Raw genomic sequence first — 26,399 nt, 5'->3', positions numbered from 1 at the left:
GATTACAGTTTATTCACTTTGTATCCCAGCTGTAGCCCCCTCCCTTCTCCCCTCTTCATCCCACCCTCCATCATCTCCTCCTATGTCCCTCTCCAAGTCCACAGAGAGGGGAGGTCCTCCTCCCCTTCCATCTAACCCTAGCTTATCCGGTCTCATCCGAACTGGCTGCATTGTCTTCTGTGGCTTGGCAAGGCTGCTCCCCTATCCAGGGGAAGTGGTCAAAGAGCTAGCCACTGAGTTCAGGTCAAAGACAGTCCTTGTTCTCCTTACTAAGGAACCCACTTGGATACTGAGCTGCCATGGGCTACATCTGAGCAGGGGTTCTAGGTTATCTCCATCCATGGTCCTTGGTTAGAGAATCAGTCTCAGAATAGAACAGGGAGTTATTTCAATTTTCTTGTATCTGTTGTATTTTTTTGCTTTGTGATCAGTTTTGAAGAAAGTTCGGTGAGGTACTGAGGAGAAAGTATATTCTTTTGTGTTTGGGTGGAATGTTCTATAGATATGTCTTAGGACCATTTGATTCATAATGTCTGTTAGTTTCATTATTTCTCTGTTTAGTGTTTGTCTGAATGGCTTGTCTGTTAGTGAGTATGGGGTATTGAAGTCTCCTATCAAAGTGTGAGGGTTGATGTGTGGTTTAAGCTTTAGTAATATTTCTTTTACACACATGGGTGACCTTGAGTTTGAGGCATAGATGTTAGGAATTGAAACATCTTGTTGGTAGATTTTTCTTTAATGAGTGTGAAGTGTCTTTCCCCATCACTTTTGATTAAATTTGGTTTGGAATCTATTTTGTTATATATTAAAATGACTAGACCAGCTTGCTTCTTAGGTCCATTTTCTTGGAAAATCTTGTTCTAACCCTTCACTTAGAGGCAGTATCTATGTTTGATGTTGAGGTATGTTTCTTCTATTCAGGGGAAAGATAGATACTATATTTGTATTCATTCTGTTAGTCTGTCTTTTAATTGGGTAACTGAGTCCATTGATATTGAGGGGGATCAATGACCAATGATTGTTAATTTCTGTTTTGTTTTGTTGGTGGTGCTATGTGAAAGTGGGTGCATGCGTGTGTGTGTGTGTGTGTGTGTGTGTGTGTGTGTGTGTGTGTGTGTCTTTCCATTCTTTTGGTTTTGTTGATGTAACATTTTTTTTTTATTTCCTGTGTTTTCATTGGTATTTTTAACCTCCTTGGGTTGGAGTTTTCTTTCTAGTATCTTCTGTATGTCTGGGTTTGTAGATAGATATTGTTTGAATTTCACTTTCTTATGGAATATCTTGATTTCTCCATAAATGGTGATTGAAAGTTTTGGTAGGTATTGTAGTCTGGGATGGCATCTGGGATGGTCTCTAACTCTCTGTAGGATATCTGCCCAGGGCTTTCTTTCTTTAGAGTCTCCATTAGGAATTTGGGTGTAATTCTAATAGGTCTACCTTTATATGTTACTTGCTCTTTTCCCTTACATTTTAAAATAATCTTTTGTTGTTGTTGTTCTGAATATTAGGTGTTTCGATTATTATGTGGGAAGAGGACTTTCTTTTCTAGTCCAATCTATTTGGTGTTCTGTATGCTTTTTGTATTTTTATAGGAATTTCCTTCTTTAGGTTAGGAAAATATTCTTCTATTATTGTGTTGAAAATGTTTTCTGGACCTTTGAAATTGGATTCTTCTGTTTTTGTTAGTGTTATTATTATGTTTGGTATTTTCATAATGTAAAGATTTTCTGGATGTTTTCTGTCAGGAATTTTTCAGATTTAACATTTTTTGTTGTTGTTGTATCCATCCCTGAGATTCTCTCTTCCATCTCTTGTATTCTGGAGGTGATGCTCTGTCAAATGCAAAGACACTTAGACAAGTTCCCTGCTCCTAAGGAGTTTCCTGGCTCTGTCTGTCTGTCTGTCTGTGTGTCTCTGTCTCTCTTGCTTGCTGTGATTGTAATTAAGTGATAACTTTGTAACAGTCACAATACTGTGATTGTGCAGTATTGCTCATCATCCTTTGTGGCACATGTGAGGCAGATTTTTTTAATTGCATGAATTTGGACATCTAATAAATATCTTTGTCCTGGGCTTATGGTGAATAATCTTTGAGAAGGCAGAGCTCTCTATGGTTACAGAGGTAGTTATGATTAGATTTAGGGTTAGGGTTAAGGGCTTGTTTTTTCCTTCCTTCCTCCCTCCCTCCCTCCCTCCCTCTCTCCCTCCCTCCCTCCCTCCCTCCCTCCCTCCCTTCTTTCTTTCTTTCTTTCCTTCTTTCCTTCTTTCCCACCTCACTTGGGGAGCAGAGAAGATCTTAAAAGGTGATTTCAGGCATCTACCCTGGGCATGTAAAGGGCTGATATGAAATCTCATGTAACATTACAGTGTGACAGCTAAACCTAGTAGTAACAATTAGAGTACTGGAGGGCATAGCAGAACACAGCACAGCTGTCACAGGCTTTGTTTGCTTTGTTCTCTGCTCCCCTGAGTTCCCCATGGGTGTGGCAATGAGAAGACAGGGGACATTCCATGGGAGGAGCAGCATGAACAGACTTGTGGAGTCAAACAGTGTTGATAAAGTTCAACCCCACACACTGTGGGTCCTGAAAGAGTTCGTGGACGGTGAGTGTGGAGTTAGGTAAAAGTCATGGGATAGGCTCAGCTTTATTTACACGTGTGCTGCATGGCATGTGGAGTGTCCCCACTCCTGGAAAGCCTGTTCACCACATGGCTGGTAACCAGGTGTGTGATGGGGTATGGAAGATGCTTTTCTCTATCCATGGTCAAAGTGGCAACCCAGCCAAAGAGAATGGGGATAATGATAATCAGGATAAATAGAATGCAAGATAAAATAGAGCCCAGTCTCATCTCAGGAATTCTCTTCTTCTTCCTCCTCCTCTTCTTCCTCTTCCTTCTCTTCCTCTACATTTTTCTTTTCCTGTACTTCCTCCTTCGAGGTAGGTAGTAGGATCTTACATATGCTAAGAAAATGTGGACAATTGAGCTATATCTCCAGCCTTTTAACATTTGTTTATTATCATTATTATTATTTTACTTTTGGTCTTGAGATAGAGTCTTACTAATTTTTTCAGGAAGATTGAAATTCTGAGCCTCTTTTCCCACATCCCAAGTAGCTGGAATCAGAAGCTTATATCACCAGGCCTGGCTTTTTATTATATATATATTTTTTAATTTATAATACTTGTTTATTGGATCAAGTGAAAATGTGCTGGTTTCATCTAAACAGTTTCCCTGATGCCAATCTGTTCTCTTGACATAGTCATTAAAAAAAAAACCCATGTGTAATCCATAGAGGACATAAAAATGTAAAATATTTATCCCAGTATAATATATAACCAAGTATAATGTTAAGACTAACACCATGAACTATGTTACATTTGAAAACTTAGGTGTTACTGGAAATGCTCTCACCAGAATGGCTGACATGCTTTAAAAAAATATATTAATTTGGATTTGTCTAAAAATTCAGTCAGGGCCTATTATTCCCACATAAGAGGCCTTATTTTTATATGATATGGTACACAACTGCCTCTGAGTTTATCTCTGCTGCTGGCTACTATTTCAGAAGCAAGAGAAGGTGACTCTCTTGTCCTGCCTGCAGCCTCATCATTCCATCTTCTGCTGTGACATTCAAGACAGTTAATTTAGGCCACCTCATCTCCCAAGGAATCATTGTTCTGACTGCAAAGAGACAGTTACTTTTTATTAATGCAGACTGCGAGGATCAGATAGGTGGAGAATGAGAGGGTGGGAGAGCGCTCTGTTGTCAGTGTGGGAGTTCCCCACACAGGAATAGTGCCGTTCAGAGCCAATATTGCTGCTACACACCCAGATGTCTCTCCTATCTGACACTCAGCTGCACACTGTGTCAGCCCTGGAGGATTAACATCCCACCCCCTGCCTCAGTACAGATTGTGAGTTCCAATGAGGTCATGCTTGAAAGACAGCAATTTGACCTGGAACGCTTGATCCTCTGCCTGAGAGCAGTAGAGATGCTGTTTTGAATATTGTGATGTCCCCCATGCCTCACATGTGTGGCCTGCCCTGCTGACTGAGGTGAGTGTGCTAGCTAGGCTGGCACTGTGGCCTCAGGTCTGGATACCAGCTGTATGATGGCGGGGGGGGGGGGACTTTGGAGCTCTTGTCTGCTTTGTGAGCAGATTACAGGGGTTTGGGGTTGGGTCTGCTCTCTAGCCATTTCCTTTGCTTTGAGCTGGGATGTATGCTCTGGACCTTATTTCCATTTTCAAAATCGACCTGTTTTGAAACACTGGCGTTGAGTGTATACTGAGATGGATATGTGAGTTTGTGTCAGCTTTTCACACTCTTTTCTATTCCTTCTTCTTTCATATGTAAAAACACAGTACTCCTTATTCTATTCTATGTAAAAACAAAATACCCTAGTACATTAAAGAGAAATGAACCCTTGACTTTTTATATATGTGTGTTTCATTGCTATTTTCCAATTTTAACTTTCTAGGAGCACCTGGTAGTGCTATGTGACTGCCCTGTTTTGCCTGAATTACAGTTGTGTGTGTGTGTGTGTGTGTGTGTGTAGAAGATTCTAAGGAACTGACTCCCTTAGGGCTGGGAAATTTGATAATTGCATGGTGGGTCAGTAGACCAGAGCCACAGAGGATCTATCATGTAGCCCATGAACAAGGCCAGTCTAGGAGCAGATTTTCTTATTCTTGAGGTCCCTGTCATTTTCTCTCATTGTCTTGGATAAGACAAATTGGATAAGATCAGTCACAGTGCAGAGGAGCATGGACTTTGCTGGAAGGTAGTGATTTAAGTGTTACTTGCATTGACATAATACCTGGAGAAAATATGTAGCCTGGAGTTTCATCGAGTCTGGGTACCTTGAGTATTGTGACCTTTCCTAAGTGATAGAATATCAAGCATTACGGAGGTGTCTACTGGGCAGATGTGTGGCTCAAGAGCCTCAGGCCCTGGCTGTATGCTGTGTTCAGCTGGATTTAGGCTCTGGCTGTGGTATGTGGTCAGCGAAGAAATGCACTGGAGTTTCGTTGCCAAAGCCTATGATCATTTCCAGCTGAGAACGTGATGGGGAATCAGGTGAGACCCAAACCAAGCACATTCTCGGATTGTACGGTATCCACGAGAGAAGACCACTCAGACATGAGTTCAAGCCAACAGAAAGTCTTTACTAGCCTGATGGTGACTACACTGGGTGTCTGGGGCCCAAGTGTAGTCCCAAGACTTTCTCAAGGTGATCCCCCTCCATTTATTTTATTCACTTTACATCCTTGTGGCTTCTTCCCTCCTCCCATCCCAGGCCTACCCTTTCTCCTTCTCCTTTCCCCTTTTCCTTAGAAAAGGGAAGCTCCCTTTCCCATCCACTCCAACTCATCAAGTTGTATCAGGACCAAGTGTATCTATTCTCTTCCCCTTTGGCTTGGCAATGCAATGGTGCTAGGGGAAGTGATAAAAAAACTGACAACTGAGTCTGTGTCCAATGTGCTCCCCTCTTTCCTTACTAGAGGACCCACATAAAGCCTAAGCTGCCCATCTGCTACATCTATGTAGCGGACTAGGTTCCTACAGTTCTTGCATGGCCCTTGGTTGATGCGTCAGTTTCAGCAAGCTCCTCTGTCCCTGGTTAGTTGGTTCTATTGTTTTCCTCCTGCAGCTCCTGTCACCTCTATGTCCTTTTCTCTTTCTCCCACTTTTCCACAAGACCCCCTATGCATTACCCGATGTTTGACTGTAAGCATCTGTTTTGAGGTGCTCCTGGGCAGAGTTTCTCAGAGGACAACACTGACAGGCTCCTATCTGCAAGCTCCATTCTTGTTGGGAGTGTCAACTTGGACAACCACTTTAGAAATCAATATGGCTCTGAGAAAATTGGGAATAACTTTACCTTAAGACCCAGGTATACCCCTGGGTATATACCCAAAATCCCCTCCACCATACAACAAGGACAGTTTCTCAACTGTGTTCATAGCAGCTTTATTTTAATAGCTAGGATCTGGAAACAACCTAGATGTCCCTTAATCGAAGAATGGACAAAGAAATTGTGGCACATTTACACAATGGAATACTACTCTGCTATTAAAAACAAAGAAATCATGAAATTTGCAGGCATATGGATGGGACTAGAAAAGACCATCCTGAGTGAGGCTACCCAGACATAGAGAGGCACACATGATTAGTACTCAACAATGGATTTTAGCCACACAGTACAGGATAAACATACCTACAAGGCACAGACCCAAAGAATAAATAACATTGAGGTCTTTTTCGTGTGATTCATTTTATGTTGGAATAGCCGGGGCTTGCTGTAGTGGGATAGCTAGGTTGTCATGGTGACATATTGCCCTCCGTGTTGCTGATTGTGTTCTCATGTTCGTGTCTAGGCAGCTAGGTTTGGGGTGATTATAGGTCCAGGTGCCAATTTCTGAGTTTGTCTTTGTGGAATGATTGTTTTATTCCTTGGTTTCTATTTTCTCTCTGGTCCTCTGACCTGTCTGGCCTGTGGGTTAGCAGGCGCTCTCAGCCTGCTGGACTTTTGGCTGCTGGCATGACCTTTGGTGAAGAAGGGTCTTTGCACAGCTTAGGACATGAGTGAGGAGAGGAGGGAGGATTAGAGATGTTGTAGGGGGAAGCACCAAGGAGGTCCTTGGGCAGGTAGCCTACCTTTGGGCTGGCATGGCCCATACCTGAACATGGGTTGTCTTGCTCACTCAGCTTGCTTTCTTATAGAACTCAGGATCACCTGCCTAGTGGTCGTACTCCACAATGGGATGAACCCTTCCACATCAATGATAAATCAAGAAAATACCCCCACAGACTTGTCTGCAGGCAATCTGATGAAGGCATTTTCTCAAAGGAGGATCCTCAACTTTAGCTTGAGTCATTCTGACAAAAATAAATAAATAAATAAATAAATAAATAAAGCAAATCACATGCCAATGTGAACATTTTGCCAAAAGAGGGCAGTATTCACCTACAATAGAATATGAAGAACTGGAAAAAAAAATCACGGCAGAAGATGAATTTATTTTGCTTCTTAAGGTTTATAAACTTGATAGAACCAGCTCTGCAGTCTCTAGGTAGGTCTCCCAGTCTGCTCACCTGGGATTGAGTATATATATATATATACACATATGCTAAGGGAAAAAATTTTGGTAAAGGAAAAAAATGAGTTTATGGTATATGTATATATAACACACACACACACACACACACACACACACACACACCATAAACTGAAATCTTTAGTCTTTAAAGATGTTTTTAAATGTTAAAAATAAATTTCAACAGTGTTTAGCTATAAGGCATATTTTTTCAGGGTCATCTGTTGTCTTCTGCAGAGAACCTGCTTTGCTGGTGACTCCATGTAGCCAGCTGGCCAGTGTTGGAAGGCAGGCCAGGCAGGCTCACACACATGCATCACATGGTTTCTCTACAAGAAAGGATGGAGCTAATGGCTTTAATCAGACAACTGTAGTTTTCCATTCAGCGGGAGCCTGGATCTTGGCTGAGGTCCTGTAGTTTGGCTTCCAGACAGAGAACAGGGTTTCTGTTTCTCTCAGGGGCAGCTAGTGTGCCTTGGTGTGAGGCTCAAGTGTGCTAAGCCAGGGTGTGGAAAAGGTTTTCCACAGAATGTTACAGGTTAGTTCTTTTAGCACAAAGTTGCTAGTGGCTGTTTTAAAGCCTATGGCAATACCAAAGTGTTACAGCTCTTGGTCAAGCTGCTGTACTGAGGACAGCAGAGGTATAGGTCAAGGCCCAGGCTTGGTCAGCTTGCAGCCAAGACACAGGCCAGGTGAGGCCCAGGGCAAGTGGGCAATGCCAGTGAGAAGCTAGCTATCAGAGGATAAATGACTAATTTCAGACGGTCTTGAAGTGAGAAAGCTCCAACCTTTATTCATGTGAAATCAAAGGCAATATAAACCCTGGGCAGAGGGGGGGATTTTGAGGGTGAATTTATTTGATTCACTGGGATCAGGGGGTCAGGGATTCTTAATGGTCCTCTCACAAGAAGAAAAATACAGTACTTGATTATACTATGGGGGGATCTCTAAGTACAATTGAAGATCAGTGCTGGACTAAGATCCTTAGCAGGGTGGGTGCTTCTAGGAATTGCTAGAGGCATGCTAGAGCAGTTTTCTTATCAGGGAAGAGTAATCTATAGACTGCCCTAAGAGCTATGTGACTCTCTCTTACAAGTTCCTTACAAAATCACCCAGACCAGGGGAGACTTTTAAAACTCTGCTGAGAAAAGGCAGTCTATTTGTCAGAGTGCAAATACATTGGATTTCTGAAGATGACTGACTTCAACCTTATCCAGGAGAGCCCCACAGAAAACTATTGATGATGGATAATGAAAGAAGCAAACAGACACGGCCAGTTTCACTCAGATGTGAGTGAGTGAACTGGAGCAGAATAGAAGAAATAAATCATTTAAAAAGTTTGGGGGTTCCAAGATGGTGGAGACTAGTGTGTACCATATCTAAGAGGCAGAAGATCAGACACTGAGAAACCTGTGGGTAAACAGGTGGCTGGATTCAAAACACCAACTTTGGTGTTTCCCTGGACTGGAAGGGACCTCCGAGGAGTTGGAGACAATCAGATCCAGGGCCCCACCCCCACCCCGTGGTTGCTTCCCAGAGTCATGAACTGTGAGCCCTGTCCTTTCCTCATACTAGAGAAAGTGCAGGCCCCAAGGTCCAGAAACCCTTCACTCCAGCAGCCAGACGTCAGATCCCTCTTGCTCCCCTGAAGGCAGCATCTGGATTCCTGGGACAGCATGCCAACCTCCAAACCAGGGTTCTACTGGTTCCCCTGTAGAGACCAGGTGAACAATAAAATTAAAAGAGCCCAGATCCAAGATGGCGGAGCCCAGAGGAATCTGAGTCCCAGGATTGCTGTGTCTGGTAGGCCTGTAAGCTGTAGCTCAACTGCTATTTCAGGCACTGAATCCCCAACGATTGTGACCTGAGGCAGACACCTTCCCTCCCAGCTTCTTCCTGAGACACCCACGCCCCCTGCCTGTCAAGGCACTCATGCCCATGCCACCCACAATTCAAGGTACCTGTGTCCTTGCCTGCCTGGCCTTCTGAAACAGCGATTCCAGTGTGGCTGCATCTGAAACACCAGCACTCATTCCTGTTCCCCTGGACCTCTTTTGTCATCCTGAAGACTATTGCAGACTCCAGTGACAGGTGGATCCAGCCTTCAGTGCAGGTTCAAGAAATAAACAGCCAAGCTACAGACAACAAGATGGCTAAAACCCAGCATAAGAACACAACAAAAACCAGGACATCATAGCCGCACCAGAAACCCCTCAAAACAATAGGTATTATAATGCAGCTGAAACACAGTAAAATGACCTTAACTCTATGCTTATGCAGTTTTTAGAGGCATATAAAGAGGAATCAAATAAATCTCTCAAAAAATACAGGGAACTACAACCAAAAAGATGCTATCAAAGACAGACAGGAAATCAAAATCAAACAGGTGAAGGAAATGAGTAAAACTGTTCAAGACCTGAAGAGAGAATTAGAATCAATAAAGAAAACTCTAGAGGTGAAAAACTTAGAAAAGAGACCAGGAACCACAGAGGTAAGCATCTCCAGCAGAATACAAGAGATGGAGGAATCTCAGGCATTGAAGATACAATAGAAGAAATTGATATATCACTCAAAGAACATAAAAATGGAAAAGTTCCAGACACAAAACATCCAAGAAATCAAGGACATTATGAAAAGATGAAACCTAAAAATAATAGGAAGGGACAAAAAGGAAGATTCCAGGCTCTAAGGTAAAAAAAAATATTTTCAAGAAAGTCATAGAAGAAAACTTCCCCAACCTAAAGAAAGAGATGCCCTTAAACGCACAAGAGGCTTACAGAACAACAAATAGACTAGACCAGAAAAGAAATTTCTCCTGCCACATAATAATCAAAACACTAAATGTATAAAACAAAGAATAAAAATATTAAAAGTGGCAAGGGAAAAAGGCTAAGTAACATAGAAAGAAGGACCAATTAGAGTCACACCTGACTTCTCAACAGGTGTGACATGCATGATGACATGCAAACACCAAGAGAACAGATGCCAACTTACTCTGCTATACCCAGCAAAACTTTCAATTGCTATAGATAGACAAAACAAGATATTCCACGACAAAACTAAATTTAAATAATATGTATGCACCAACCTAGCCTAACAGAAGACACTGAAAGGAAAACTCTAACACAATCCAGTCAACTACACACAAGAAAACACAGGATATAGATAACTTCACAAAGCAAAACCAAAAGAAAACAAGCACACAAACACACGATTGCCACCAACACCATAATAAAAGAACTCACAATCATTGGTCACTAACATCTATCAACACCGATGTACTCAACTTTTCAATAAAAAGACAGGCTAACAGAATGGCTGTGGAAATAGGATTCAGTTTTCTGCTGCATTCAAGAAACACACTTCTGCAGCAAAGATAGACACTACCTCAGAGTAACGGGCTGGAAAAAGGTTTTCCAAGCAAATGGACCCAAGAAGCAAGCTGGAGTAACCATCCTAATATCTAATAAAATAGACTTTCGACCAAATTAATCAAAAGAAATGAGGAAGGACACTTCATTCTCATCAAAAGAAAAACCATCAAGAAGACATCACAATCTTGAACATCTATGCCCCAAACACAAGGGCACCCATATTTTCACCCAAACACAAAAGAATGCACTTATTTTTTTCCTAGGCACCGCACAGAATCTTCTCCAAAATTGGCCAGATAGGGTCACACAGCAAACTTCAGCTAATAAATGAAAATTGAATTAACTTGTTTTTTTTATTAGACCATCATGGATTTAAGCTAGACCTCAACAACAATAGAAACAACACAAATAAAAGAAAGAACCAAAAAAGGACTTCCTAGAATTCAATGAAAATGAGGGCACAACTTACCCAAACTTATGGGATACTATGAAAGCAGTGTTAAGAGGAAAGTTCATAGCACTAAGTGCCTTCATAAAGAAATGGGAGAAATCCAATATTAGCAACTTTAAAGATCACCTGAAAACTTTAGTAAAAGAGAAACAAACACACCGAAGAGGAGATAAATCAATAAATTAGAAACAAAGAGAGTAATACAAAGAATAAATAAAACCAAGGGTTGGTTCTTTGAGAAATGTCAAAAAGATTGACAAACCCCTAGCAACCTAACTAAAAAACAGGGATAGTCTCCAAATTAACAAAATCAGAAATGAAGGGGGCATAACAACAGACACTGAAGAAATCCAAAGAATCATTAGGTCTTACTTCAAAAGCCTTTATTCCACAAAATTAGAAAATCTAAAGGAAATGGATAATTTTCTTGATAGATTTTTACCTACCAAAGTTAAATCAAGAGCAGGTAAACAATTTGAACAGCCCTATAACCAAATAGAAATAATAGAAATAGAAATAAGCAACCATCAAAAGTCTCCCAATCAAAAAAGGCTCAGGGGCAGATGGTTTTAGTGCGGAATTCTACCAGACTTTCAAAAAATGTCTAACACCAAAACTCTTCAAAGTTTTGTTATTGTTGTTCAAAGTATTCAACAATATAAAAACAGAAGAATATTATTAAATTCATTCTGGTGCTTTCTCAGAAAACTGCAAATAGCCATACCACAAAATCCAGCTATACCACTCCTGGGCATATACCTGAAAGATGCTCTCCCATACAACAAGGACATTTGCTCAGCAATGTTCATAGCAGCTTTATTCATAATAGCCAGAAGCTGGAAACAACCTAGATGTCCCTCAACCAAAGAATGGATAAAGAAACTGTGGTTCATTTACACAATGGAATACTACTCAGTCATTAAAAATAAGGAAATCATGAAATTTGCAAGCAAATGGATGGAACTAGAAAAGGTCATCCTGAGTGAGGTAATACAGACCCTCAAAGACACACATGGTATATGCTCACTTATAAATGAATTTTAGTCATATAGTACAAGATAGACATACTACAATGCACAGACCCCAAGAAGATAAGCCTGATGGGCATCTAAGGCTTCATGTGGGCCCACCAGTTAGGTGAGTGGGGAATTATCTCTGACATGTTCTATCTTGCCTGTTTTTGTTTTGTTTTGTTTTGTTTTGTTTGTTTGTTTTTTTAATCTCTTCCACCTGATGGAACTTCCCTACCAGACCACAGAGGAGGAAGATGAACTCAGTCCTCATGTAAATAGATGAGCCGGGGTGTCTGGGTATTGGGTTCCCCTATTCTGAGGAATAGAGGAGAGGGGATATGGAGGGAGGGTGGGACTGGGAGAAGAGGAGAGAGGGGCCTATGATTGAGATGCAAATTGAATTATTAAAGAACACTACAAACATTTTTAACTTTCGATAAGAATGACACAGTACAGTTTCTTTAAAAAATGTTTTTATTGATTGTTTGTTAGTTTCACATCATGTTCCCCAGTCCCACTCATCCCCCTGTCCCCTCATATCTGCCCTTGCAACCTCTCTCCCCAAAATAGTGTGTGTGTGCCCCCCCCACATACAAAGAAACCAAAGCAAAGCAAAGCATATAAACCATCTTGCCATGGACTCTATAGTGTATCACAGTGTGTGCCATATTATATCCTTTTGTCTACACATTCCCACTTGTGAATGTTCATTGCAATGAGCTATTGGTCTGGTGTGAGGACTCTGGCTTCTGTGACACCATCACCATTGAATCCTCACTGGGGCTCATCTGGTTATCCTGCTGTTGCCCTGGGTCATGGAGGTCCTGCAGCTTTGGGTCAGGAAAACTGGCCCTTTCATGTACCCCAACAGATCACATGTTGGTATAATGTTCTTTTGGAATGTATACAATTTACCCTTGTTCATTCAAATACTGATTTCTCTACCCCGTTATCTGGTTTCAATCCGGACATTGCATTGTGATGTTTATTCTAAGCATCATCTGTCTCAAGTTTATGTAAACATGCCAAAATTTGTTCTCTAAATTGTCAAATAAAACAACCAGTCACATTTCTGAGCAATGGGGAGGATAGGGTGGGACATCCTGGTCCAGAGTGGGAGGAAGAGGAAGGAGGCAAGAGAGAGGAGAGGAGGAGAATCGGAAGGAGGGGTCTTAGAACCATGAGGAGAAATGAACCAGACCTAAGATATCACTAAAAACAAGTATAATGGGTGAAATCTGAATGATAGGATACTATGCAGCCTTGGAGGTTTAGGATGGAGTAACAATTGCCCAGCATTGTGCTCTAGGTTAATTAAATAAATCCTAGTCTCTGTGTAGTGATTTGGTTATACAGCTCTCTAGGAATAACCGCCATTTAACTAAAAGATATATCAATAGTAAGTTTTATAACCATCAACAATCACAGATGGTTTAGATTTTGAGGTGGGCCAAATCAAAGCCCCGGATCTGGGCCTGGGTGGCAGATGAGCTGGTCAATGTGCCAGCTGTCCCTTATCTGCACCACCAGGGTGAGCTCTCCAGCACTGTTCCCTCTAGGCCACCTAATGCTGACATCTGCAGGTGGCAGGGTCAGATCTTCTGCTCTGATGCTCTTGGAGCTCACCTGTATCCATGCCAGAGCCAGCTCCGCTGTGTTGCCCATTTGAGGTACACGGCTGTTGCTCGTGAGGGGCTGGGCCAGCCCTACTGCCCTCAAACCCATGGGGCTGGCTCTCCTGAGCCTTCACCCTCAAAGCCAGCTCCATTGTGTTGCCCAGATGAGGAACAAGGCCTGCTCTCCTGCTGGAGAGGGTCCAGGACAGCTCTTCTACTCTTATGACCTCAGGGCCAGCTCTCTTGACTACTGCAGATGGCAAGAGGTTGAGGGAGGGCATCATCCTTACAGCTACTCCATCTCATGGCAGCAAGTGGTGGGGACATCTCTCCCATGCTCATGCCCACATGGCTGTCTTGCCTGCATCTCTTCCTCTAGGGCCTGCTCTACTGTGATGCCCAGTCAAGGTGCAGGACCCTCTCTCCCAAGTGCTGTAGCCTGCAAAGGGCAGGGCCAGTTCACCTGTTCTCATGACCCCAAGGTCAGCTCTCCCAACTGCCTCAGGTGGTAAGGGATTACGGGTGGGTGGGATCACTCCCAACCCAGACCACCTCACACCAGATGAGTGGCAGGGACAGCTCTCCTGTGCTCACATCCTCAGGGATGGCTTACCTGTGACCTCTATCTCCAAGGCCAGCTCTACTGTGCTGCCCAGGTGAGGTGCAGGGTCCACTCTCCCAAGTGCTGCCACTAGTGAGAGGTAGGGCCAGCTAGCTCTACAGAGCACCTCAGTCAGTAAGGGGCTGGGCCAGTTCTACACAGCCCCTGGACATCTACTTGGTCCCAGGCTGCTGCCCAGAGCAGAGACATCCCTGTAGTCTCTAGTGGTAATATGAGCCAACCCCTGCCACTGCAAAGCCACAGACCCAGACATGGCCCTCAGTGGCAGCACAGTTGGACTATTCCTCTCCTCTTTCTTATTTCCAGTTCCAGCTCCCCTCACAATGTTCAAACTGTTCTGCTTCTCTTTCTCTCCCATCTGTCCACCACACACTTGCACATTGTAGCAACTCCTGCTGCGGGCAGGCCACACAGCTGGTGGGCCTCTGTGTGACCTCCTCTGTCTGTGCCTCTTGACATGGCAGCAGGCAGGCCTTGAGGTGTCTACAGTCTGCCCCTGTGGCATGGTGGGGGGCAGGACTATGGATGCCTTCCCCCTACTGCACCACATTGCATAGCGGCAGGTGGGCCTTTGTGTGTCTATGGCCCACCGGAGGGAAAGTCTGTGGGTGTTTTTGCCTGCCCAAGCCACATGACATGGTAGTCAGGAGGTCTCTGGATGTCTCTTGACTTTACTTTTAACCTCCACTGCCATCAGCACAGCATCAGGATACTGTGATGACATCCTTGTCACTGACCTCAGCACAGCAGCCAGAGGGGAACTTATATATATGTGTGTGTGTGTGTGTGTGTGTGTATAACATGGAGTCTGTAGTAAGAAGGAAATGTGCATCTAGGTCAGCTAATTATAACTGCCTGTTCTGTAGGATTTGGTAATGTTACCATAAATAAAGAAGAAGACCTCTTTTCCTAGGTTCAAGAAGTAATCAAAAGGACAGCAAAGACCTACGAAGCTGGGCCTTGCATTAGAAGTGTAGCAGAAGCAACATTGGACAACTTTTGATTTGCATTTCTCTGCCTGAAGAGGGCTTTGCAGTCAGCTTCTTGTTCTGGGAATCTAGTGTCTCCTGAACTTCTGGGTCCACAGCCCCCCTATACTGTACTCTCCCATCTAGCCCATTGGTCCCAAGGTGCCTTTTTCTGGTTGCAGCTTTTCTGTTCCCAAGCTTGTCTCAGCCCAGTCCTAACCATTCTAAGAGCTTCTTTTGGTTGGGTAGCTGCTTTCCTGCTACCCAACCATGGCTGTGGCTTTCCTGCCTAGCATCTGATGAAAGGGTGGAACTCAAACTACTCAGCTGGACCACTTGCTTTCTCTTGCTACTGCTGTCCTGTTCCTGGTACCTTAGCCTTTAAGATCATCATTGCAGCAAGCACTAGACCAGGGGTTCTCAACCTTCCTTATGCTGCAACCCTTTAATACAGTTCTTCATATTGTGTCATATTGCATTTGGAAAGAATGTGTTTAACTTAAGAATATGATACCAATTGGCAATGTGTGATTTGTACCTACTAGGAATGGGATATCCTTGTCCTTAGTACGCCAACAAATGGCCTAGTAGACTGCTAGGTGCTTAAAAATCTTGCTAGACTAGTAAGCATCTGGAAGATATTTGAAAGATGCAAAATAAAGTGTAATACTTACCTTTGAGGTTTTTATTGATTACTTATTGAACCCAGACATAAGAGGTTTTCTCCTGTGTATGTTGTAATAAACTAACTCCTAAAGAACAGGCAGTTATAATTAGTTAACCTAGATGCACAGTTAACCTCCTAACTCCAGACCATGTTATAAAAAAATTGTTTCCCCTCTGGCTGCTGTGCTGGGTCAGTGACAAGGAGGTCATCCTGGTGCTGTGCTGATGGTAGTGGTGGCTAAATACAAGCGTCAAACACATGAGTTCAGATTGACCTCATCATCTTTAATATGGGAAGAACATCCCTCAATAATTTAACCAATATTTAAATTAATGTCTGTTAGATAATTAAAGAACTAGAAGGTCAAGTCTGCTGTTAAAACTTTAGAACTTTAAGCCTCAAGAAGAGAGAAAAGAAAAGTGCTGAAAGACCATGCCTAGTGAGGTATTTCCTGGCCCTGTTTGTAGAAAGCCTCTTTTCAGTGCTTTGGGCTTACTCTTGGTCATAGCAAAAGAACCCTCACTCTGGAATTTAGAGCTATAAATATTTAGGAAGATCACTAAACCTTTCAGTTGTAATCATAAAAGGAGGATGTTACTTGTTAATTAAAAGTCCAAGTTGCCTAGAAAATGGCATACATGGTCCATAGAATTTCATTCTTGTGAAGTATTTTGTTAACTTTATATGCATGTAAATATCAAATATGTCTCATTATCAAAATGCATAAGATGGATTCCCAATCCTCACATCATTGGTAATCACTGTGCAGACAAAGGTCTGTAGCTGCTGCTTCCTTGTGGTTTTGTAGTGACAGATTTCTGGAAGAAAGCAGCAATACCTCAGAGAAAGAGCACTTGTCACAGTCAACACAAAGTTCAATAAATAACTACCTAAGATTCAGTTGGTACTCAAACTTGCCTTCTTGTGTATTTGAATAAGAAAGTTACACACACACACTTCTGAAAACTCTGAAAAGACATGTGGGTCTCACTGGGAGGATCCTTCGTCTGTGTGCAAAATCAGAGCTTAGCCACAAGCCTGCTTCTAAATCAGGTCTCATCGAATACCACAAATTCCGTACATTTTGGTTTCTCAGTGTCCTAATCTGTAAAGTGTGTGTTCTCTTGACAGTTATCCTTTTGGCTATTTTGAAAACAAAATGAATTACTGCACTTTAATATGTGTGAAGTTGTCTAGCTATGGTAAGCACTCTTAGCTTTTAGTTCTTGCTGTCATGCCTACAGCACAAAAGTTGTGCGCACTTAAATAACTCCAAGAACCAGGCTGATATTTGAGAGTTGTCGATGTGAGTTGAACAAGGGAAAAACACTGGCCTCCAGTGTAGAGGAGGGAGATGGCTTGCATGGAGGATAGTGATTGAAGAAAGGTGGGTCTTGCAAATGGTCAGCCAGTATCAATGCCCTGTGATATCTGGGCCCAGCATGAATGATTTTACCATGTTTTTCAATAAAATATTAATGTCAAAATATAGATGTCAAGTAAGTTTTGAAATACTGAAAGGGAAAAATGTCCATGTGCAGTCACGGCTCTGTAGGTTTCATATTAGCCCAGAACCTCGGCTTAGTGAAACCAGGTATGCAGATGGAAAGCTAGTAAAAACAGCTTCCAAGCTCCTGGGCCACTGAAGGCTGTTGACATAGGATTACATTCTAGTGTGAGTAAAATTTTTAAGCACTGAAGCTGAGGGGGCTGGAGAGATGGATCAGTGAATAAGAGTACTTGCTGCTCTTGCAGAGGACTAGAATTCAGTTCTCATCATTAGGCAGCTTAGGATCTAACAGTCTCTTCTGACCTCTATCGGAATCCATACAATACATGCACAAATGTACACTTTTACACATAAAAATGAACCTTAAAAAAACCTAATGATGAGAAAACCAATCTTCAATAGTTTGTGCTAAGCCACATTAAAATACTGTCACTGTCACATGAGAACAATATAAAGAGCATTTTAGTTCTGGACATGATCAAAACTTCATAAATACATTTAGTAGCATTGTACAATCTCTTTCAAAAAACATTTTTCAAATTTTATGAGTACAGAAAATATTTCATCAACCATTAATAAGAAACATTCATGCAATTAGGGCTTATGATTGATCAGTGTAAAACACAAAGCTAATTCCCTACATTTTAATTTAATCCCACCTACGAAGGTATCATTACATACTCTAAGCTAATAATTCTGGAACAGGGTGCTATCATTTATGAACATCTACTTCTCACGTATGTGTCATAGTAAAAACTGGGCAGGGTGGATCATGCTTATTCTGGCGCTTGAGAGGCCACTGCTGATAGACTGCTATGAATTTAAGGCCAGCTCAAGTAACATGAGTTCCAGGCCTTCCCAGACTACAGAGTAAAGCGCTATCTTGAAAAACAGTAAGAGTTAAAACACATATTCCACATAAAGACTTATGATACGCTTGGGATGTAGTACCAAAGCAGGAAGCTTACCTGCTGAAGGGACTCTGGCCAGCTTGGGCATGGCAAGCATGGGCCTGGAAGCTCCTGCCCTTCTCACCAAATCACTCTGCCTTGCTAAAAACCATTAAATTGCATTCCTAAAACTAGCTTCTAAAGTCTGTTCCCTTATTTGGTCAATCCTCTCCTCCTGAGGCTGACTACTAAGTTCCAGCTATCAAATCATTGAAGTTCAACAATCAAGAGCTTCCTTTGACTCACCAATTAACATGCCCAGTTAAGCACATCATCCTAACAGGGGGTTTCCCCTTGTACCTTTATAAAGTTCCATTTTCCTATGTTCCATGTCTGTCTCCTCTCTATCAGAATGCAGTCCTTTGTGTCATTCTGGAACAAATACCCATTAGTCCTCTCCCTTGCCCCCTGGCTCCCCTCTGCTTTGGTCCCTTCTCCTTCTCCCTGTTCCTCTATTTCCTGTCTTTGTCCCCTATCTCTGCCATCTGTCCCTCTGAGGCAAATAAATCTCCTTTCTCCTGACAACCTGGTTTTGGAAGTCCTGAGCCAATACTTTCCTTTCACTTACCATGCATGAAGGCATGAGACCCATCTTCAGCAGTGGAAAAAATTCACTATGAGATCTGAAACATTTAATTATATCCCCCTTCTCGCTCTCTCTTTTTAAAAAAACCAGTACATATTAATTGTACAAAATAATGGTTTTCTTATGAAAATTTTATGTATGTCTACAATGTGCTTTGGTAATATTTATTCTCTGTGAAGTTTTGAATAAGATCTTTCCCCATATATTATAGCATTTGAATGCTTGATCCCAAGCTGGGAGTGCCATTCCAGGAAGCTTAGAAAGTATGACCTTGATGGAGAAATGGCATTTCTGGGGGTGGGCTTTGAGGTGTAAAAGCTTCTACTATCCCAGTCCATTTTCTCTGCTCCCTGTTTGTGGTTGGAATGGTGAGCTCTTAACTCTCAAATTGCAGCTTCAGTTGCTGTGCCTACCCGCTGTCAGGCTTCCCTGCTGTTGGCAGTGACGGACTCTTATCTCTCTGGAACCATAAGCTCCAAATAGACTCTTCCTTCTATGAGTTGCCTTGGTCATGGTGTTTTAGCACAGCAAGGTACCCACAACCACCTTCTCGCCTCGCTCCCTCCTACCACCTTTCTTCTATCTTTTCCCAAATAGTCACCTTCTATTTTCATGTGGTTTTGTTGTCTTTTAAATCTAAGTTCCACTCTCTGTCGTCTGTTTGTGTGTATGGATTCCTATACCACATTTCTTTACTTGTTCATCAGTGGACGGTCGCTTAGCTAGCTTCTTTTATTGGCTAGTGTGCATCGTGGTACAATAAGCATCGGGTACACAGATATCTGTCTAGTATGTCCTTAGGGGTGGTATAGTTTGGTCATATGGTAGTTCTAGTTATAATTTTCTGAGAAACATCTATAATTAGTTCCATCGTGGCTCTACCAGTTTACATCCCCACCAGGAGTTTGCAAATTTTTTTTTTTTTTTTTTGGCATCCTCACCAACATCTGTTGTTTTGTTGATGGCAATCATTCTGACTGAGGTGAGATGGGATCTTAATGCAGCAGTTTCTTTAATTGTTTTTGTTGATAGTTTGTTTAGATAAGACCTTACCAATAGTGACTCACACTCCTTCTGGTAAGAAAATAACGTCTTTGAGTGCAGAGCTAACCTTCCACTTGTACTGGTTCAACAGGTTGAGAGACCAGCCCTAAGAAGACAGCCTCACCTTTAAGCTATGCTAAAGAGATAGGCAAATAACTAATCTTTTAATGAAATACTGTACTTTCCTTGCCAGAATCCTGATTCCTAGTCTAGTAGCTTACCAGGACACAGCCATGTAGCTAGGCAAGTTCGAATTATTCGGAACAGCATGACTTTCCCTCTCTTCTTTCTCCCTTCTAAGCATGCACATGCGGGATTTTCTCCACAATTTTGATCTTTATTCTTTTAACAAAGCTTCCTTCTCTACCACGTGCCTGCTTGTCTGAACTCCATGCCAGCTTAAACAGCCTGTTCTCTTTTCCCTTCTCTCCTCTAGTCTCCAGGAAGCTGTTGAGGTTTGCAAATTGCCTGCTCTGGGAATTTTTCTTTCAAACTCTGGTAAAATTATAAGTCTGCTTTTGTGTTCTTTATTAAAGAGACTAAGGAATCCAAGGAGGGACCTCCATTTTTCTGGTGTCACGATGTAGTTTAGGCTGGGCAGAGTTATGGTCCTTCTTCCTGGAATTATAGGTGTGTGACCACTTCTGGCTTCAATGTACTTTTTATTTTTATTTTTATTTTTTTCATTTTTTTACTAGATTATCAAGTATCAGATTTAAATGTACTTTTTATTTGTATTTCTCTGAAGACTGTGATGCACACATTTTTTCATGAATTTATTACTTATTTGAACTTGTTAATTCAAAAACTATTTATTCAATTACTTGCCCATTTATTGATTACATTATTTCATTCTTGTTTGTTTATTTATTTACTTACATATACATTTTAGTTCTTCATATATTGGGTGGTATTAATCCCTGGTCAGATGAATAGTTGACAAGGTTTTCTTGTTTGTTTTTAAACTCTGTAGGCGGCTTCAGAACTCTGGTAATTACTAGGCATTTACTTTCATATATGTTGTGTGAGGGTGTCGGATCCCCTGGAACTGTTACAGACAGTTCTGAGCTGCCATGTGGGTACTGGAGATTGAACCCAGGACCTCTGGAAGAGCAGCTGGTGCTCTTAACCACTGAGCCATCTCTCCAGCCCCCCCCTTTTTTTTAAAGATTTATTTATTTATTATGTATACAGTATTCTGCCTGAATGTATGCGTATGAGCCAGAAGAGGGTACCAAATCTCATTGTAGATGGTTGTGAGCCACCATGTGGTTGCCGGGAATTGAACTCAGGACCTCTGGAAGAGCAACCAGTGCTCTTAACCTCTGAGCCATCTCTCCAGCCCCCTATTTACTAGGCATTTAATTCAGAGGTGTTTCCATTGCTCAAAGCTTGTTTTAGCTTCCAAGAAGTGCATGACTGATGGGGAAAATTAGGATGGAAGTTGAAAAAAAACGACTTAAATTTGGTTGTGGAAACACTTACCCAGCTGATAAAAGTTTCATCTTATTCAGGAAAAAAATGGGGTTCTCTAGCTCCTCCAGTAGCATTTTTTTTCTTTTAATCTAAGTTTTTGAGGTCATTTTGATCTTTGAAATGGGCTTTTCATAACTTTGTGATGATGGGCTCAGCTCCCTGACTGGGAGTCATGTTTTAACCACAGAAAGTAGGCCTGGCCATTTCCCATTCCTCTTTCTCATTGGACTAAGCTGAGCTCTGTCCGAATTCTAACCCATCCTGTGGCTGCCCTGGCTTAGGGAGCAAGGGAACTTACTTTTGGTGAAAGGATTGACATCAGCACAAGACACCCTAAGAACAAGTTCTCAGCACAAAGGAGATTTCCTTAACCTAGAGGAACAAAGGGCAAGGGATAAGAAACAAAGACAGGAGATAGAGGCTGAGGGAGAAGGGGAAAGGAACAAGGGAGGGAAAAAGGATATTTGCCCCAGAGGGACAAAGGGCTGTCTCTGGATAGAGAGGAGACAGATGTGGCTCACTGACAAATGACAGGTAAAAGATGAAACCCCATGTTAAGATGAGGTGTTTAATTTTGATTGGACCAGTTAATTAGGAAAACTACATAGGGGCTTTTGATTCCTGGACTTGAATACTTGATAGCTGGACCTTGGTAGCCGGTTTCAGGGGGAGAAAGTGGGTTACCTTGTTTCCCAGTTTATTGATCGAATCTTGTTATTAATGGCTGTCCTGGTGCTGCTCAGTGCTGGTTAGTGCTGACTCTTGCCAGAAAACACTGTATCCATGTTCACTATATGTGTGCTTGTTGAACTTGTGCTAAGCTTCTCAGAAAAGAAGAAATGAATTTTACCTCCCTGGAAGAACAAAACATTCTGGGGAAAATATATTTTTTTTAAAACCACACACAAAGAACATTTAACATTTAACAACAACCCTCCCCACCCACCCCTCCCCAACCCTGCACGCACATGCACATCTCTGAGCTGAGACATTACCTTATGAATGACATGAAGACAAACACTGAGGCCAGTGTAAAGGAGAAAGCCTGGTTAATTCTCTTTTGTCCTCTTTTTTTGTTATTAATTAATTTTTTTATTAATTACAACTTATTTACTTCCTATTCCAGCTGTAGCCACCTCCCTCATCCCCAATTAACCCTGCCCTATGACTATCAGGCCTCTGGAGTTTGCCATATAAGATGAGAAAATGGGTTTGTGTTATATGTGGCCACCCTAAAAATGACAGCCATATAGGACTATTTCCAGAGAAACAGGGAATAAAACGAGAAAGGAAGAGGAAGCATAATATCGGCTTGTGTTTCTCAGACAGAAGCAGGAGCCTGAGTTCTGGATCCATAGGAAGAGGATATCGGAGTCTCCTTGACTTAGGTTAAGCACAGGGCACAGAGACGTGCAGGTTCAGGACCATAGCCTGGGACAAGCTCCGTTGTGATCAGCAATGAGAAAGGGTGTCTTTCCAGAGGAGCTAGCCTATCTCTGAATGCTGCACCCTTAGTTTCAGAAACAGTTATGAACAGCTATGAGGAACAACAGAAGGGATAAATGCTGCAGAGACAGCTGGACTAACCCTCATGAGAAGTGTCTGTGTCGCCGCAGGGTGGGAGGGAGCCCCTGGAAAGCAGCCCCACTCCAAGGTTTTGTTTGTTTGTCTTGAGGCACAAACACATCTTCATCTCTGATGTTTCTGTTCCCACTTATTTATTTATTTATTGCATGAAGTGGGACGAGTGATCCTGTCTCTGAATTCCTATGGAACTCTGAAGGCTGTTCCACAGAGGAGAGGGGAGGGTTGTGGGCTCGTAGCCTCTTCATCCTTGCCACCATTGCTCAACAAGGAACTTGGAAAATTTGCCCTGACTCCCTTCTCTGCTTCACACTCTGGGTGAGAATAATTCCACCCCTGACCCTAGAGAAAGGAAATTCCCTGGTCCTTAAAATTAGCAATCTTCAAAACTGTTAGCCAACTTGCACCCGTTTATTATCAATACTCCATTAATTAAATAATAGTTTCATTCTCATTTGTTCCTTTGAGTTGTGCTTTGAACATATCTATTCTCAGCCACTGTAGAAAAAGCCATGCATATGCCAATCAAGTCCTTTGGTTGTTACTAATGACTAGTATTATATTCAGTAGATACTGGATTTGAAGGAACCGTGAAGCACAGTGCTTAGGTGCATGCTGGGAACAATACCTCCTTCTAAAATGTTCAGTTCCACCAACATTCTGGATGGGTCTCATTAGGCACAGTTTGTAGTAAAGAAATGTTTAGCAATTGATGTTTGAAATGTGGTTGTTCATTTGTGGCTTTGTGATCATAGCAACACTTCACTCTGGGGACACTTAAATTATTTTAATAAGAAAAGAGAAATTATATTTAAATCTTATTAGTAATATAAACTTTCCTGCTAAAGTGGGTCTAAATAGGTCTTTTTTGTCTTGTCTGTTGTTTTAGACACTACAGTATATTAGTTTTGTTATTTGTTTCAGCCTGTGCTCTGAAATTACATTAGCATTATGAAAGGATGCAAAGCAGAATGATGGTTTGTACTCGCTGAGAAGAATTTCTTTGGCTTTTAAAAAGTGTATGTCTGTCATATCCTGCTTATTGTGTATGACTTTATCTTTTATTATTAGATGTAAATTTTATTTGTTCTCATATAATATTGATGCAATTAGGAGGGACTCCAATATATAAAAAGATGGCGGGTACTGATAGCATGGATACTTCAACCAGACTACCTGCTGTCCTCTTTTTTACTTAATGTTTTCCACAGTCAGAAGGCCCTTGGGTTATTTTGCTACTGCAGTGTGTGTGTGTGTGTGTGTGTGTGTGTGTGACAAGGTCTTTAGAACAATTGTGAATGGAGTACAATCTAAAAATGAGATTATAGCCTGGGTGTATTATTCTCATGTGGTTATGAATTTACAGAAACAACTTACAGGCCACACAAGTCAGAACAAGTGAGTGACCTGCCTGCCAGATGAACTGTCCTATTCCTTAGACTTGGTTACCAAAGACTCATTCTACCAACCTCCCACCTACTCCATCCTCTGAAACCGGGCACCTGCCCCTAATTCAGGCAGACTCCCACTACTCAGGTGCAGGCCACACTAGTCAGAAAAAGAGAGACACCCCCCCCCCCCCCCGCTGCACCAAAGGCCAACCTAGTCACCAGAAATCCAGCCCCAACCTAATTAGAGACTTCTTACTGGATCAGAGGTCATGATAGCTTCCAGAAATCCAAGCCACAAAGAACAGAAGACCAATGAGGAAAGAGAAACCAAGTAACAAAACACCTACCCAACAAACACAAACCCGGAAATCAGCACTTAGATCTATAATCAACCCAAACTCAAAAGCTTAAACACCAGTGTAAGACACAATCAACAACAGACAGGGCAATATGGCACCACCAGCTTTCATACGAGAACAATACCTGAATGTTTCAGTGCAGCTGAAGCACAAGGAAACGACCTGAAAACCAATATTATGAAGATGATAAAGGTTGTTAAAAAATTGAGAAATGAAATCCCTTAAGGAAATTGAGGAAAAGGCAAACAAAAAATGGAGGAAATCAATAAATTTTTAAGGGAAAATGAATCTTTTTTGTTTTTTTTTTGTATTAATTATAGTTTATTCACTTTGTATCCCAGCTGTAGCCCCATCTCCCATTCCCTTCCAATCCCACCCTCCCTTCCTCATCTCCTTCCATGACCCTCTCCAAGTCTACTGATAGGGGAGGTCCTCCTCCTTTTCCACCTGACCCTAGCCTATCAGGTCACATCAGGACTTGCTGCATTGTCTTCCTCTGTGGCCTGGTAAGGCAGCTCCCCCATCAAGGGGAGGTGATCAAAGAGCTAGTCACTAAGTTCATGTCAGAGACAGTCCCTTATTAGGGAACCCACTTGGATACTGAGCTGCCATGGACTACATCTGTGCAGGGGTTCTAGGTTATGAATGCATGGTCTCTGGTTGGAATGTCAGTCTCAGAAATCTGGGCCCAGATTTCTTGGTTCTGTTGCTCTCCTTGTGGGGCTCCTGTCCCTCCAGGTCTTTTTATCTTTCCCTTCCTTCATGATCTCATGAAACTGAAAAGCTCTGTAAGGACACTGTCAGAGAACAAAATGACAGCCTACAGACTGGGAAAGGGTCTTTACCAACCCTATATCTGACAGAGAGCTAATATCCAGAATAATATTAAGAATTCAGGAAGTTAAAAAGCAACAAAACAAGTAATCCAATTAAAAATGGGGTACAGAGCTAAACAGAGAATTCTCTGTAGAGGAATATTGAATAGCAGAGAAACACTTAAAGAAATGTTCAACGTCCTTTGTCATCAGGGAAATGCAAATTAAAATGACCCAGAAATTTCACCTTCCACCCATCATAATGGCTAAGATCAAAAACCCAAGTGATAGCACATGCTGGAGAGGATGTGGAGAAAGGGGAATCCTCCTCCATTGTTGGTGGAAATGTAAGCTTGTACAACCACTTTGGAAATCAATCTGGTGCTTTCTCAGACAATTAGGAATAGTGCTTCCTCAAGATACCACTCTTAGGCATATATCCAAAATATGCTCAAGTATACAACAATGACATTTGCTTAACCATGTTTATAGAAGCTGTATTCATAATAGCTAGAACCTGGAAACAATCCAGATGCCCCTCAGCAGAGGAATGGATACAGAAATTGTGGTACATTTACACAATGGAATACTACTCAGCAATTAAAAACAAGGAAATCATGGAATTTGTAGGCAAATGGTGGGATCTAGAAAAGATCATCCTGAGTGAGGTATTACAGAAGCAGAAAGCCACACATGGTATATACTCAATTACAAGTGGATATTAGATATAAAATATAGGATAAACATACTAAAATCTGTACACCTAAAGGGAAAATGAATCATTAAGCGAAAATGAATCTTTAAGAGAAAATGAACAGGTGAAGGAAACTGTTCACGACTTAAAAATGGAAATAGAAGCAACATAGGAAA

This window comes from Meriones unguiculatus, chromosome 6 (assembly GCF_030254825.1).
Source record: "Meriones unguiculatus strain TT.TT164.6M chromosome 6, Bangor_MerUng_6.1, whole genome shotgun sequence".
NCBI lineage: Eukaryota > Metazoa > Chordata > Mammalia > Rodentia > Muridae > Meriones > Meriones unguiculatus.
This window is presented reverse-complemented; position numbering follows the sequence as displayed.